The 13,301-nt window shown below is 35.3% G+C and overlaps 2 non-coding genes across 2 annotated transcripts; one reads left to right on the top strand and one right to left on the bottom strand.

The window, feature by feature from the left end:
* Nucleotides 1-1,510: 1,510 nt before the first annotated feature.
* Trnap-ugg (transfer RNA proline (anticodon UGG)) lies at nucleotides 1,511-1,582 on the bottom strand. The gene has a single exon. It is a non-coding gene; the product is annotated as a tRNA-Pro (tRNA).
* A 360-nt stretch (nucleotides 1,583-1,942) lies between these two features.
* Nucleotides 1,943-2,014, top strand: Trnap-ugg (transfer RNA proline (anticodon UGG)). Its single transcript has one exon. It is a non-coding gene; the product is annotated as a tRNA-Pro (tRNA).
* Nucleotides 2,015-13,301: the final 11,287 nt, after the last annotated feature.

The following is a 13,301-nucleotide window of genomic DNA, read 5'->3' as shown; positions in this document are numbered from 1 at the left end:
AAAATTGTCAAAATGGTCAAAATAGTCAAAATTGTCAAAATTGTCAAAATTGTCAAAATTGTCAAAATTGTCAAAATTGTCAAAATTGTCAAAATTGTCAAAATTGTCAAAATTGTCAAAATTGTCAAAATTGTCAAAATTGTCAAAATTGTCAAAATTGTCAAAATTGTCAAAATTGTCAAAATTGTCAAAATTGTCAAATGTTTTGAACCGATCTAGCCATCTAAGGTATGTGGGCCAAGTCAGGAGTAGGAACTGCAAATTGTTCTAGCAGCTTGTGGTTGTTTTCCGCTGCATATTGAAGGCTTTGCTGGTGCCAATTTGCTCGATCGATTTCGCTTAAACCCGCGGCCCTTACTCAAGTAGGTAACCGAAAGGGCGTATGCAATTGCACCAAGCCGCCCGCCACTATTCCGCTCGATTTGGACCATCAAACTTGTTTGGAACCATAATTTGGTGCAAAAGTTTCTCTATCATGCGCTGCGCAACAAGTCGTAGGTACAGCTGAGTACAACCTACTTCTGCGTGTGAGTACGCCGCGCGCGAGTTGTATTAACATGGACGCAATTTGTTTTAATGGCAGACTCTTTATGTTAGTGGCAGCAGCAGCTGCTGCCATTTTTTTCAGCTTTTTGAGAGCAGCGTTTGAAGTTTTGGTGTGGTGTGGCGTGGTCGGCGAGTTGTCAATTCCAAGCGAAGGAAAGCAAATCGTTCCAGCAGCAGCCCCAACAACAACCAACGTCAAATACGCGCAAGTTCACCGCCCTAACATGCACCGTTGAGATAGTTTTTCGAGAGGACTCTAAGCCATATAGATATAGACAACAACATAACGGCGCGGCAGAGAGCGCAAAAAAACGTGAAGTAGATCTTACGCCCACGGTGTTTTGGCAAGATTTTCATCGCGGAGCAAACATTACAATCTGGATGGAGTTCGTTGCAATTTACGCCGCTGCGCGGCTGCTAGAAGAAGTGGGAACACTAATCATATCGTCGTCGAGAGCATTCGTCTCTGCCCTTTTTTTTTTGTTTTGCAGATTGAAACTACCGATAAGGCCCTCTAAATGGTATGATGTTGTAATATTCTGTCCGAATGAGTTGGGTTTGTTTTGAAAACATCACTTATGGGATTTTACGTCTCTCGTCGAAACCCCTTTCGAAAATAAAAGGCAACACGACCCACATTGTTCCGTAAGCGAAGGCATGGATCTAGATAGAAATAATTATTCAGCTGAATTAGAGTCTGGATGGAGCTGTACATTTTCTGATCAGTATAAGGGTAAGTTGAGCTGAAACATCAATAAATCGCCTGAAAAATCCTTTTCACCTTGATAATTCTTCCTTTAATCTCGAAACGTTGTCCAAATTATGCGGAATGTTTTAATCATGTTCAAAAGTTTTGATACTTCTTACACCGATCATAGCTTCACCAGGGTAGTAGTAAGTTCGGTGTGGGGAGAACAGAATATCAAAACCTGAGCTGACTCCTACAAAATTTATCAAAATATTCGGGCTCAACCGGGATTTGAACCCGGGACCTCTCGCACCCAAAGCGAGAATCATACCCCTAGACCATTGAGCCACATGCCATGTAGAGACCGTAGTGCACAAGCGCAACAAAATTGAGCCTAAATGGTAGCAAACCAACCACCAAGCCAGCTGATCGAGAAAATCAAACTTGATTTCAACCCCCCAGACCAAAACAAAACGCAACTCCCCCCACGAAGACTGGTTTGTCTATTTTCAGTTTCTTTGCCTTCAACCACCTCTCACATCGTCGGCACGATTTTTTTTTCGTCTTGGTGCAATGCTGCTTGTTGAGTAGTCTGCTGGTAGTATTTTATTGGCTCAGCTGGTTTATTAAGTGAAAGCACGAATGGCACTGAGAAAAACAACGCGAGCCACCAATTTTGAGGCACAAATCATTTTAGTAAATGCAAGCGGCTCAATGGTCTAGGGGTATGATTCTCGCTTTGGGTGCGAGAGGTCCCGGGTTCAAATCCCGGTTGAGCCCGAATATGTTTTGATAAATTGCGTAAGTTGTGATTAGTATGAATTATTACAGACTGCTATATAATACAATTACGAAATCGTCTTTCAAAGTCATTAATTTTGAAGACCATTCTAAGATTCATTTCTATGAAATGCAAGGTGCCCATATGATTTTGAAACATTCTCTATGTTTGTTTTGTCAGAGGAATAAACCCTTTTCAATACTTCGAATGTAGCTTTCTCCAGCTGTTTCCCTTGACCTTCAAGACATCATTCATCATCGAGATACAATAACAAACGCGACAAAAAAACCAAAGAACATTTAACGTAATTCAAATCCCGATGGGAATTGATTTTTTCCAGCAAATGGTTCGAAATAGGCACACATGTCCAAACGGCCTTAAGCCTTGTGAACGAAACACCAGGATGGGAGGGTTTCTCGCTTTTCTCACATTCCACTCTTTTGTGTTGAAGGTCCTTGCTACACACAGTGAAAACGTAAACGAAATTCCTGGAAGGAAAACGCATGCATCATAAAATTCGATTAAAAACAGAAACAAAAATACAACCGAAAGATGGGTCTGGATACTTTCGAACACCGATGAAGGATTTGAAAGACAAACATTTTTTCACACCCGAAGAACGTGTTATGATTTATGGTTATGTAAAATGGTGTGAATGATTTTTTCATAACGCTTTTTTCTGTGACAAACCAACAACAAATAAGTCCAGAAGAAAAGATAGAGTCATTTCGACAATGGATAAAATTCGTGAATTTATATATTCAACAACAAAAATTACGCGGTTTCTAATCAAGAGTCTAAAAAAATATTAAAAGTCCAAAAAAGTCGATTCTCCTTACTCATACAGCTGTAACATAAACACATATTCGTTCCATAAATGTTTAAGGCTATGATCATTTAGTATCCGGGCACTTTATTTCGGTGCTAGCTACGTTGATAGAGCTCGGATATGCAAAACTTTAGAAGCGTTGTGTTGGTTATGAAAAGCACTATCTTACCTATTTTTGATAGATTTTTAAGGTAACGAGTGTTTGAGATATTTACGATGCAAAAAGACATGGTAAAAATAATTTTGCACAAATTTGCAACTTTTACGCATTTTGCGCCTCGAAAATTCTTCATTGTTGACTTGAAAGCTCATGAACTGTTGATTTTTTCTGATTTTTTTTTCAGACCAAATGGTTTAGAACAGGGGTGGCCAAACCATGGCCCATTGGCCACATGTGGCCCGCGGCTGTCTTTTTGTGGCCCGCGAAGCTTTTTCTAAAATGTTATATGTGGTCTTAGTTTTATTTAAGAGTTGTGGTTTTTTGTTGGTTTCTGTACCATTTAAAGATGAAGTTTACCAAAATCAGTACCAATCATTCATGAGTTCGAATTAAAAGTCGGAAAAACCTGTATATTTTTTTTTTAATTTCTAATATTTGATACCTATATGATCTGTACTGTCGAATAACAGATGTGTATTGTTATGAATTTTTCTTATTTCATAACCACTTACCATTATTTTTTAAGCAATGAGTGCTCCTAAACGGATGTATTACAATAGTTTTATGGGTTTGTAAAGGCTTCATGGAGAGCAATATGATATTAAAAATAAAACTTTGTAAAATTTAGTGCGAAATTATACCGAATACCAAAACAAATTATTCTGCGAATTAAACAACTTATTTGTCAAAGTTACGTATTTTAGGCTTTTTAGATCGGAGAATATACTTCATTTGTTAGCTCCATTGAAATAAACGAAATATTTACAGTACATACATATTACGGGAAAATAGATACATTATATAACAATTTGCGCAGGGTGTCTCCAGGTGTTTACCAAATTTTTAAATTCACTCATTACTTTTTTTTACATATTTTATTTGAAAAGCTTTTAAAATTCACTGCGTTTTTTGTTATAATATTCATTGAAAAATAACAAAATAATGTGGATTTCAATTTTTTTTGACGAAAAAATATTATATCAAATACCTCAGAAAAAATAAATTTTGAAATCTGAAAAAAACATGTATTTGAAGCCGCATAAATACACAAATTTTGTAATCCTTTGGCAAATTTAGGAAGCTTGTCACAAATCCAACAGATAATAAAATTGTACCCATATCGATGATACTTTCGAAAAAGTTCGAAGCCATTTAAAATCCTTCTTTCTATTCTTCTGTTAAAACAATTATTCCATTATAGGCATACCTACCTACGTGTTAAAAATGTGCCATCGTTCTTTGATATTCTTTTGAAAAATTTCTTTTCAACCATGACTGGTGCAAATTTAAAAAAAAATTAAATACCAAACTCAAAAAAATTAATTTCTTAAAATTTTTTTTTTTTTTTTGAATATGATGAAAAGATTGAGGATACATGAGAATCAATGAATGAATGAACATAAGCCGTGTATATCATAATTTTTTTTTAAACATAAAACGATTCACCAACGGGATAACCGTTGTACTTTTTTTTTTTTAATTCATGATAATTACGCTTTATGATTATCCTTTCATTGATTCTCATGTTTCTCTCAAATTTTTCATCATCTTCGAACATTTGATAATTTTCAGAAACAAAATGAGCCAAAGATGTTATCATAGCATAAGATTCGATTAATAAAACAAAGTTTTATGAATTTTCAGAAGATAACGAAAAAGTTATGAGTTAAAATCATATTTAAATTGCTTAAAACCGATAATATCGGTGTTATCCATTATAAAAGTTAGAGAAAACTAGACTGAATGTTTTTTAAAATGTGTATATTTATCCAAAAGTTTTTATGCCAAAGCAAAGGTGTGGAGTTTTGAACGCTGAGGTTCTGCTCTGTTTATAACTTTAGTCTTGTTTTCTAGTCTAGTTCTAGTAGTTGGTTACGCTTTTGAGCGATTTTTCGTATAGTATTTTCATTCATGACAAATGGGACTCCTAGAATCATGGCATTTTTAGAGATCAATTTTTTACTCACTTTGTCCAACTGATTTTCTAGTTTTGCAACTATGGCGGAAAAAAAAGATTGCGTATTTTTAGTTACAACTGGAACAATTGGAATTTCATTTCCAACTTCAAAATTTTTAAATCTGTTTGGATAGTGTCAAATTTTGAAGACGAATTTTTAGGATGTTTCTATAGCCGCCGTCACTGTTTGAAAAACAGATTTTCTAGTATGCATTTCATTTGAAACTGCATTTTGAATTGATGAAGTTAGTTCAGTTTTGTAACAATCAATGATGGAGATCTGGTTAATTTTTGAATTAATTATTTTAAAATGAATTTCTGAAAAACTTGGTTTTCAAATAAAAACGAATCTTTCATTTTTTGTGCAGAGCTGCCGATTAAGAAGCGGCATCTGAAATGGGCATTTGTGAAGCAGTACGCTCATGTTAGAAGTGAGTTGATCTTTTATTTTCAGGAGGTGCGCAGTCGATACATATAATCACATTTGTCCTTATTTTTTAAAGAAAAGTGAGACAGCTCAACATGATACAGAAGTCAAAAATCAGAATTTTTATATTTTGAATAACTGTAAAACCATGAAAAAATTATGTACTCTGGAATTTCCACACTAAATATTTGACATTTCTGCAACAGAATAACCCAACAGAAGTTTAAATCATTTATTAGCTCGGAATATCAAAAAATATGATGGTGTGGCCCGCCAGCCTTTCGAATTTCCAAAATTTGGCCCGCCTTTTGAAAATGTTGGCCACCCATGGTTTAGAAGTATAAGGAGCTCTAGGATCCACAAGAAGTTCAAACCAACCATCGGAGTGCAACCCTTGATCTTAAATATGGTAAAAAGTCTATTGTTATTGGGGATAACTGAATGCAGACTCCTTAAATAATGCAAAAAATCAATTTCTGGCAGGCAAAAAGTGTTGCTGACTAGAAGACACCAAGTAAATAACTTATAATGATAAGTTACCAATGATCGCAATCTGTGCATCCGGTTTTTACGCAATATGACAGATGTGTTCTGATGGACGAAGAAATTTATGTGAAAACCGGATTCAAGAGATCAAATTCTTCGAGATGCCTACTCATGAAAAGGATCCAACTAGATTCCAATTGATTTTGCCAGGTGAGTTTGTGTAAACAGTAAAATATCATGATTTTGCAAAGGTTTTGCTTCTGTTGTAAAAGTAATAGATCAATACATGACTGCAAAAAGTGTGCAAAGATAAAAAAGAGATTTTATGAAAAAGAAAGAGTATTTCTTGAAATCAATGTTAAATAATTTTTTTTTATATTTTTATATTAAATGTCATATTAACACCTTCATTTCCTCCATAGAAAGTTTTTCTATCAAATGAATAGTTTTAAAAATACACACGTTTGTAACTGCCCGGATACTAAATGATCTTAGCCTTACCCGTTACAGTCCCTGGAGTGTCAATTTGACTCTCCAATATATCTCTCTTTATTCCCATCCGATGAACAAAATTTAAAGATTTAGAAACATCACATGCAACACTTCAGTTTTCCGTTATTCAAAGTCTATGAAAAAATCCGAACAACATGCTTCACAAAAAACACTGTAGATCAGCTACGGAATGCTAAAAAAAATTTCACTTAATGTCCAAAAAAGCTGAAGTTAGAAGCTATATGTTGCACATATAGCTTTAGAGCCCCGGACAGGACTGCACATTTGGAGACCGTGACAGCACAGATGAACTGATGTACAAGCTAAGCCTTGAAACGTGTGTAAAGTTGCAACGACCGATTTCAATCAATTTTATGTGTTTTGGTTGAGCCACCAGATGTCTCCAAGGACACCAGAGGGAACTGTCAAGAAAAAAGTGAAATGTAAACAAAACAAAACAACAAACTATTAGTCAGTAATGACATATTCGAATTACTATTTGACGAGTTTTGAGCAAATTGATGATAAAGATTCGCAACACATTTATGATTTGCGTAATGAAGATTTTTAGCATTAAGCTTTTTTATAATTGCTTCAAACTAGCATTGAGCACTAAACAGAAACAGAATACAAGAAAAGCCTAGAATCGGTATTGTTTCATGAGATTGTTAATGTTAAACTCAACCGGATAAAATAACTGGTTCGTCTGGCTTGTCCGAAGTTCTTAGTTAGTCTTTTTTAGTAAAAAGAATGAAGGTTAAATGAACCAGACAAATTTAATTTGTTGTGAATATATTGAAGCCGTCAATTCTGCTGCGATGTTAATTTATTCGTTTTTTAGATATACGATTGTACTCTTCCAAGAATGAGGTACTTTTAAAGTTTATTCGGTTTGTTTAAATGATAGCATTTCTAATTTTATCACTGGTTTATGGAATATTAAAATTCAAGTTTGTATATCTGTTTGTTATTTCGGCAGTCTCTGAAGTGACAAAAATATGATGATGCTATTTTCCTCAGCTTAAAATTATTCGTGGTGAATCAAATTGTATAGAATTATTCTTCGTATTGTATTTAAATTTATTCATTTTCGAATTCAAACACTATTGTGTCCTTTGGAAAAATTGTTAAAAGATCTATCTAAAAACAGTGCCATCTGTTGCGCCGTTCAAAAGTTAGAAATCTAGCAATAGATGGCACTGTTTTTCGGCTTCTTTAAAATAGAGCACTGGAAATTTCACACAAGTTTCTGAAGATTTTTTATTCGAGCTTGTACATCTGTTCATCTGTGGTGACAGATCGTAATCGTAAGCTTATACCGTATTTGTGTTCTCCCCTCGATCAGTGTTCCACCGTTCCCGACAAAAACAAACACAAATCGTCGCCAGTGTATTGCTACCTCACTCACTCACACGCTCTCTCGCAACACTGAAAAAAATTTCAGGGCAACACCGTCCGATGGCAGTGCAACACCAGGCCAAAACCAGTGCAACACCGTCCGAATAAACAAACAGTTTGACAGCACCTAGTGATAGATTTTTGGAAGCAAGTTTGTCTGAAGTGATAAAAAAAAAAAGAAAATTTAGTGCCATATGTGATAAATTACTAGCTTTTTTTGGAACTTTGTTGCAAAACCGGATGTTGCCAAAATCTAATGTTGCCCAAAACGAACGTGGTCTGTATATACATGTCACTTGCGAGCTATGGTTTGAATTCACGTCTCACTTTTAAAACTATGGTGTGAGTGTGCAGTGCTGGCAATTCAATGTTTCGTGTTGAGTGTTGTGTGAAATTGTGTTCGGTGAAATTCATGTTTCATGTATACTATTTACAAGAAATTTCTTCTATTATAACAATTTCAATAACATTTGTATTTTGTTTGTAATTCATTGATGTCTTCGTAGTTTAGCGAAATTAATTGTTGTGGACCACTGTTCGTTGTGACTGCGCCGGAACAGCGTCATATAGTAAAATTCGACTTCTACTCGTTTGTCCTTTTCACCCAATACCAATATTAATACTCTATTATGAGTCTATTATCTATTTCATTCGATTTTAAGACATTTTCTACTGATTGATCTCTTTCAACTAATACCCATATTGTAAGGGTTCTATGCGATTTTTTAGTCATTTACACTATTTTCAAGTTGAGTTGTAGACGCCATCTTGGAATTTAAGATGGCTACGGACAACGAAATTCGACTTTACTCGTTTATCACTTTCACCTAATAACTATTGTTGAGGTTTTACAAAATTTGCAGTAATTTACAGCTTTGAAAATAAAAGCGGAAGCTGGGATTAATGATGGCGTCAAGCAACAAATTTTTTTCTCACTATTTCCATATTATTACAAAACCAACGCACATAACTTATCAAAATTAAACCGCCATAAAACTGCACAAAAAATGCCATAATTAAACCATATTGAAACTTCATAATGCTAGTTGGCTTAATCTGTATTACTTGGGATGTTTACGGCAAAAAAGTACCTACTTTCCAATTCCGTTAATACTGAATTCTGAAGATAGCCCAAAAAAACGCTCCGCTTTCCTCAACTAACGGTTAGAACCTCTATTTCAAGCGTGAGTTTTCAAAAGGACGTATGTCGCAAAAGTAAACAAATTGAGTTACTCTTTGCACGGTATAGTAAATTTTATTTTCTTCTGTATGAATTAACTGTTTGTACAAAAAAAAATAATATGCCGTTAGCTAAAAAAATATACAAACGACCTATGTCATCTTTTCTCAGTGTTTTCGAAATTCTTCTTTACACCTCTTTTTGGTAAAACGACGCATCTGTCAAAACAAATAATATCGCACACACAGCAGATAGGATCGCAGCAAACCGTCGTATGCGTCAAATCAGATACGTCGGTTTTTTCACATCATTGCAGATGCGTCAGTTTTAAAATAATTATTATTTTAAAACTGACGCATCTGCAATGATGTGAAAAAACCGACGTATCTGATTTGACGCATAATGAAAACAATTTGTCCAAGCGACGAATCATAAAGGGTGTATGTAAATATTAAACTGTCACAACGACGAATCATTATGGCGTATGTGAAAAAAAACTCAACAATACGGTGTAAAATATTTTTTTTAACAAATTCACTAGGAAACAGCAAAAAATCCAGTATGCTCAAACCTATAATTAAAACATTATTGTTTTTCCTACAGCTGCCATGATAAAACTTGATTCTAGATCAAACAGCTTTAAATAGCATTTATTTATATTAACATAATTTTGTCCCTCCTTTTTCTCAGATTTTGTCTGATGTTACATACGTCCTTTTGAAAACTCACGCTTGATTTATCTGATACTAGCTGACCCGGTGTGCTTTGCTACACCTTCCAAAAATTACTGAAATGTGTACTTAGTTATTTAACTTTTCATTGATTTGCACAACGTTCTAAATTCAATTTCAAAATCATTAAAATAAAATTGTAATATTTGTATTGTGAAATCTTAACGATTTTTTTTATTAAATAGTGTTTTAATCCTTTTTATGACTCTGGATTTCTTTGCTTCATAAGTTTATAACTTAACGAAAAATATTTTTTTATTATTTAAGAGGAGAGATCACCGTGAATTTGTTTTATGAAATGAATTTGCGGCTTTATCGCTGAGGGTTAAAGAGTTGAAATGAAAGACGGATAGAAGAACAGAAGAAAATTCTAAGGTGGTGAAAAGAGCGAAGAGCATTTGAAATAGAAGCTTGACCACATGCTAAATTCTTTGTCCCACATCAATTAACTGTATTGAAGAAGTAGTACCCAATAGAGAAGGCACTACATTTTTCGATACAGTTAATTATGGATGGTTCGACCGCCATGTGAGTGTGCACATGTGCCGAACGGACAAAAAATTTAGCATGTGGTTGCTCTGTTAAGTCTTCTATTGTGCGATATCGTTCCATCGATGGCTAGGTAGATTTCTTATTTTCGTTTTGTGCGGATGTTCCAACTGGATTGAGTTGTCGCATACGGTCAACGGTCAGAAATCTTGGCCTAACTATTTTCGATTATCGGAACGATGTTTTGTAATTGATTTTTATAGCCGAATTATTTTTTTATTATTTAAGAGGAGAGATCACCGTGAATTTGTTTTATGAAATGAATTTGCGGCTTTATCGGTGAGGGTTAAAGAGTTGAAATGAAAGACGGATAGAAGAACAGAAGAAAATTCTAAGGTGGTGAAAAGAGCGAAGAGCATTTGAAATAGAAGCTTGACCACATGCTAAATTCTTTGTCCCACATCGCACAATAGAAGACTTAACAGAGCAACCACATGCTAAATTTTTTGTCCGTTCGGCACATGTGCACACTCACATGGCGGTCGAACCATCCATAATTAACTGTATCGAAAAATGTAGTGCCTTCTCTATTGGGTACTACTTCTTCAATACAGTTAATTGATGTGGGACAAAGAATTTAGCATGTGGTCAAGCTTCTATTTCAAATGCTCTTCGCTCTTTTCACCACCTTAGAATTTTCTTCTGTTCTTCTATCCGTCTTTCATTTCAACTCTTTAACCCTCACCGATAAAGCCGCAAATTCATTTCATAAAAAATATTTTTTTATATATGTATATGAAATCTACGCTGTTCCTTTTAAATTAGAGAGGTTATCAAACTATCCTAGAAATATTTTTTGTAACAAAATAACGTCACAGGACACATATTTTTATCTATTTGTTCTCGTACTATTAAACAAATTGTGAGAGTGACCCCCTCCCCCATTCCTAGATCCCTAATGGAAGGAAGGGGAGTCTCATAACATCAGAAAACACATTTTTCCATGCAAATTTGGTTCCATTTTATTGATTAGTTATCGAAATATTAAAACAATTGTGTGAGTGACCCTTTTCCCACTTTTTATCGTTCCACTGCTAAACCACCGGAAAACATTTCTTGTGCTCGATTACCCTCCCATACCAAATTTGGTTTCGTTTGCTTTATTAGTTGTCGAGCTATGCCATGAAATTTGTATCGGAGCCCTTCTTCTTACCTATCTCATACCTGGTAAGAGAGAGTCAAGATCAAATATTCCGTGTATTCGAATAGACTCTCATGCCCAATTCTGTTCCATTTTCTCTATTGTATGATTGTTCCCGTGTCCTATTTGGTTCCATTTGTTAGATAAGTTCTTGGTTAATGCAAAACAATCGTATGTGAGCTCTCGCCTTCCTAACTGTCTTCCCAATTGAAGAAGAAAGAAGCCTCAAATAAGCAAATAACCATCTTACGTATCTAAATACACTGAGGTTTTTTTTTACGCGGTTTTTTTTTACACGGTTTTTTTTTACGCGGCTTTTTTTACGCGGATTTTCGAATTAACGCGGTTTTTTTTTACGCGGATTTTCGAATTAACGCGGTTTTTTTTTACGCGGATTTTCGAATTAACGCGGTTTTTCAGAGAAAATATTCTAAGACTTTTTCAAAGGAAAACACTTAGAATATTCTTGTAGTTGGGAAAATCTTAGCTCTGAAACTAAGAACGTGATACATGAGACCTGAGACCTGAAACCTGAGACATGAGACATGAGACCTGAGACATGAGACATGAGCCATGAGCCATGAGACATGAGACCTGAGACCTGAGACATGAGACATGAGACATGAGACCTGAGACATGAGACATGAGACCTGAGACCTGAAACCTGAGACATGAGACATGTGACCTGAGACATGAGACATGAGACCTGAGACATGAGACATGAGCCATGAGACATGAGACATGAGACCTGAGACCTGAGACATGAGACATGAGACATGTGACCTGAGACATGAGACCTGAGACCTGAGACATGAGACATGAGACATGATACATGAGACCTGAGACCTGAGACATGAGACATGAGTCATGAAACATGAGACATGAGACATGAGACCTGAAACCTGAGACCTGAGACATGAGACATGAGACATGAGACCTGAGACATGAGACCTGAGACCTGAAACCTGAGACATGAGACATGTGACCTGAGACATGAGACCTGAGACCTGAGACATGAGACATGAGACATGAGACCTGAGACCTGAGTCATGAAACCTAAGACCTGAGACATGGAACATGAGACCTGAGACCCTACTATTCTATTAATCTAATTGATTTTGTTTTTTATCTTAAAAATAAACTATCATTGTACGCAAATTTTTAAATAATCATGGTTCTTACGCGTTTTTTTAGTAACGTGCTGTTTTGTTTGAACTTTTTAATAAAAATGGATTTTTTTACGTGAATTTTCGAATTAACGAGGTTTTTTTTTACGCGGATTTTCGAATTAACGCGGTTTTTTTTTACGCGGATTTTCGAATTAACGCGGTTTTTTTTTACGCGGATTTTCGAATTAACGCGGTTTTTTTTTACGCGGGTTTTTTTTTACGCGGGACCAAATACCGCGTAAAAAAAAACCTCAGTGTACTTTCCCCTGTCAAAGTTGTTTCCATTTGCTCGATTAGTTCTCGAGTTATGCGAAAAATTGTAAAGGAGTCCCTCTCTCTCCTTCCTATCACACAACTGGAAGGAGGAAGTAGTACCAAATATTCACAGAAACATTTCTTGTGCTCAAATACCCTCCCAAACCGAATCTTGCTTCATTTGCTGGGTATGTTTCCGAGTGATGTAGAAAATTGTATGTGAGCACCCTCCTTCATTAAGATTTTCCGACTGGAAGGACGGAGGGCTCTCAAAATATCATAGAAAGATTTCTCGTAATCAAATACCTTCCCATGCCAAATTTGATTCCATTTGCTTGATTATTTTTCAGTTATGCTGAAAATTGTAAAGGAGCCCCTCCCCACTTTCTATCTCCTCACTGGAAGGAGAGAAGGGTACCAAATATTCATAGAACTATCTATCGTACCCAAATACGATTCCTAGCCAAATTTGGTTTCATTTGCTTGATTAGTTTTCAAGGTATGCAATAAAA

Source organism: Uranotaenia lowii, chromosome 2 (assembly GCF_029784155.1).
Source record: "Uranotaenia lowii strain MFRU-FL chromosome 2, ASM2978415v1, whole genome shotgun sequence".
Classification (NCBI taxonomy): Eukaryota; Metazoa; Arthropoda; class Insecta; order Diptera; family Culicidae; genus Uranotaenia; species Uranotaenia lowii.
This window is presented reverse-complemented; position numbering and strand designations above follow the sequence as displayed.